The sequence below is a fragment of the Oncorhynchus kisutch genome, linkage group LG14 (genome assembly GCF_002021735.2).
Source record: "Oncorhynchus kisutch isolate 150728-3 linkage group LG14, Okis_V2, whole genome shotgun sequence".
In the NCBI taxonomy this organism is placed as follows: domain Eukaryota; kingdom Metazoa; phylum Chordata; class Actinopteri; order Salmoniformes; family Salmonidae; genus Oncorhynchus; species Oncorhynchus kisutch.
In genome coordinates this window covers 47524058-47528467 of record NC_034187.2, presented here as the reverse complement: position 1 = coordinate 47528467, position 4410 = coordinate 47524058, and positions in this window count along the sequence as shown.

Here is a 4410-nt window from a genome sequence, read left to right as displayed (position 1 = left end):
AAGGAGTGAGTCGGTTGGCTGAACACAGGCACACAAACTGATGTAGGCAGTCAGCTGGGAAAGGCGGATTATTGGTGGAGGGAGAGCAGGAGGAGGGACATGCAGGGACATTTGGCTCTTATTCGTCACTGTATTTTATTCTAAATATGACTGAACATGACTCTCAAGTGCCTAATGGTTGGAAAAATTCTCAATTTAAAGGAACAAGTTGCGTACGTGATGGACTTATTGTAATGTGATCAAACCAAAACACAAAAGCTGCAAAAATGACACCACACTGCAACTTTTGCTGGGCAAATATCAAATAATAAACTACACTGAAAATATCACACTGAAAATAATGTAGTATCAGTGAGTATTATTGTATCACAAAAGCTGTAGGCTATCCCTGTAACCATTCCACTTGCAGTAGTAGTGCTAAATCATTGTTGGAATTGGCCTACTGTGTATGTGATAATGTGTGATGGCCTTTTAAAATGTAGATTTTGTCCAACAAATTCTACTGAGCTGTAATTACACTAAGAACATTGTGTTTACATGTTGAGCAGTTTTGGAAATTACACAAGAGGAATATGGACTGCTCCTTATTCCACTTTTGTAATAGCAAAAACCACTGAAGTCCATTACTATGCATTTACTAAAACAATATTGTTACTATAGTATTACTACCCATGTATAACAACTTCAGTGGATTTATTTACATAATTTATCTTAGGCGTAGCGACTAAAATAACTGACAGGACAATTTTTGCATTTGCTGCATCGTGTTTGGTAACTAGTGTGCACAGTACAGTAGCTCAGAATATAAACAGGAAATGAAAGTGAAATGAAATAAAAAAAGATGTGAAACTAGAAAATGCAGGAAATGCCCTCTTTGCTCATGCATCGATGCACATATCTACTGTATTCTCCACACAATTACATACACTCCCCTATATATTTATTTGGACAGTGAAGATAGAACTTGACATTTGGTTCTATACTCCAGCATTTGGATTTGAGATCAAATGTTTCATATGAGGCGACATTCCCAAATGTCACCTTTTATTTTAGGGTATTTTCATACATATCTGTTTTACCGTTTAGAAATGAAAGCATTTTATGTATCCCCCCATTTGAAGGTGTCATGAGTACTTAGACAAATTATCTTATGTGTATTAAAGTAATCAAAGGTTTAGTATTTGGTCCCACATTCCTAGCACGCAATGACTACATCAAGCTTGTGACTCTACAAACTTGTTGGCTGCATTTGCAATTTGTTTCAGATTATGTGGTGCCCAATAGAAATTAATGGTACATAATGTATTGTGTCATTTTAGACAAATTTTTATTGTAAATAAGAATAGAATATCTTTCTAAACACTTCTAAATTAATGCGGATACTATCACGATTACGGATAATCATGAATGAATCGTGAATAATGGTGAGTGAGAATGTTAAAGAGGCATAAATATCATATGTCCCATCCTCTTTCAACATTAGTTATTGGGGGAAAAACACCCATACTGAGAAACCACACACAGCAACCACAGAGTCAGCCCACCATGTCATAACCATCTGAATGTAAGGCATGTATGTAATTCTGGGCATGATGGTAATAGTCTGGTCCCATAATGTTGTTAGGCCTACAGTATAAACAGCTCGTTGTCATGTCTTACATTTGGCAAAAGCACAAACAGAGTGTATCACTGGGCTATATGGGTGATACCGAAGTGAGATAAAATACTCTCCTTACTTCAAGATAAGCTCATATTCTGAATTTGACCTCTGGGGAAAAAAAGCTTGTCAGAGTAGCTTCCATTACATGTGAAGTAGAGCTCATGTGTTCAGTTGAGGAAAGGAATCATCAAGCAAGAAGACCTTACTCTAGGAATTCACTGTCTGGGAGGCCAAGTCCTCTCCTAGAAATGCTAATTAATACATTCCATATACATGGCAACTATAAGGGCAACTCAGAGAAGGTTGCTAGAATTTCTGTTAGTTTGGTGGCTCCTTTTATTGGTCAGGAAAGATAAGTGGGAGTGTCCTTGACTTGGGGATTACATGTTTTGAAACAAATGTCCTCTTAGATGGGGCAGGTTTATGTCTGTACTCTATTATCAGTATCGCTCCTCCACTTGTATTCTCTCATAAACCATATGGACATAATTTATCCTGCTCTGCTGTCAGAATCGTTATCGTCATCGACAGTTTGACAGTGGATATGGAAACTCTTTGTAGGTGCGTTATATGGTTTAGAAAACGAGAAGGTCTGACCGGCTCTTTCCATAACATAGATTGACCAGGTGAATCCAGGTGAAAGATATGATCCCTTATTGATGTCACTTACTAAATCCACTTAAATCAGTGTAGATGAAGGGGAGGAGACAGGTTAAAGAAGGATTTTTAAGCCTTGAGACAATTGAGACATGGATTGACTATGTATGCAATTCAGAAGGTGAATGGGCAAGACAAAAGATTTAAGTGCCTTTGAACGAGATATGTTAGTAGGTGCCAGTTTGTCAAGAACTGAAACGCTGCTGGGTTTTTCACACTCAACAGTTTCCCATGTGTATCAAGAATGGTCCACCACCCAAAGGACATCCAGCCAACTTAACACAACTGTGGGAATTATTGGAGTCAACATGGGCCACAATCCCTGTGGAATGCTTTCAACAGCTTGTAGAGTGCAGAGTGCAAGCCCCCCAAAATGTAGGCTGTTCTGTGGTCAAAAGAAGGTGCAACTCAATATTAGGAAGGTGATCTTAATATTTTGTTCTCTGAACATAAGTGACAGGAGTCGTGGCAAAAAACATTTTTTTATCCAACAGATGGCAGCAGAGACCTTACATGCAGGGCATTATACACAAACTGACCATTGACATGGAAAGGATAACTATTTAGACTCTAGGCATGATTCAAGGTCTTTGTTTTAGTCTTTAGTTTTAACTTCCTAAACCTGCCATAATCTGCTTTCAGTGTGATCTGAAAAAGACAGTCCAATGTGTTTTTATGGGCTATGATTAATCTTGCCAAAAAGGTTCAAGTGCAGACCTTTCATCAGCAGCCAAGCAATAATACATCTGCCACCTGTCAATCAAAACACACAGACTGACATGGTAAGAATAGGACTGTGTAACTACAATTAGCATATGATTTATAACTTGTTATGATTTTTTTGTCAGATCCCCATTAGCTGTTGAAGAACAGCAGCTATTCTTCCTGGGGTCCACAGAAAACATAGAACATGACAAAATACAGAACACTAATGGACAAGAACAGCAATAACATTTAAATAAGAACACTACGACTAAAGAACATTATGACTGTTTAAAAAAATTACGAAGAAGGAGAAAATAAATAAATGAATAATACTAATCTCAAACATTCAAGTGCATTGTCATGTAGACACGTTTAGGATGTTGCAGCTAAAGAATGCAGCAAATAAATGTATGTGTGGGTTTGTGTGTGTGAGTGAGAGGGCGTGTGTTAGAGTGTGTGGTTTGTGTCTCTTCAAAGACCACATTGTTCCTTGCAGTGTTGTTGTATCTGGTATTTAATAAGTGATTTTATTGCTTGCCTGAGTTACCTGAGGTGGAGAGAATTCCATGTAGTTATTGCTCTATACCCCTCGAACTCAACTCTGGACCTCGAAGCCAGTTCCACTGCATTTTCCTTGTTCCCTTCTCATCATTAACTGATTTAGACCTGGTACACCAGGTGAGTGCAATTAAGTATCAGGTAGAAGAACAGAAAACCATCCGAATCTCGTAGGATAAGAGCTGAATACCCCTGCACTATACAGTACTGTGCATCTCCCAGCCTCTGTTCTGGACTTGGGGACTGTGAAGAGACCACTGATTGTGTGTCTTGTCAGGTATGTATGGATTTTTTTGCTGTGTGTTAACTGGCTGAACAGACAATTTGGTACTTTCAGCACATCAATCTCCCCTCCTTGTTGCAGTCAATCTCTCCTCCACTCTGAAACAGGAGAGACTGAAATTAATGTTATTGACATTAGCCCCTCCATGTACATTTGAGGGCCAGACGTGGTGCTCTGTTCTGGGCTAGCTGCAGCTTTTCTAGGTAATTTTTTGCCGCACCTGACCATACAACTGGGAAATAGTCAAGATGCTACAAAATCAGAGTTTACAGGATTTGTTGATTGCAGAGCATTGCTTTATCAAAGACAGACCTCTCCCCATCTTTTCAACAATATAATCAAATCAAACCACATTTTATTGGTCACATACACATGGTTAGCAGATGTTATTGCGAGTGTAGCAAAATGCTTGTGCTTCTAGTTCCGACAGTGCAGCAATATCTAACATGTAATCTAACAATTCCACAACAACTACCTAATACACACAAATCTAAGTAAAGGAATGGAATAAGAATATATACATATAAATATATGGATAAGCAATGAC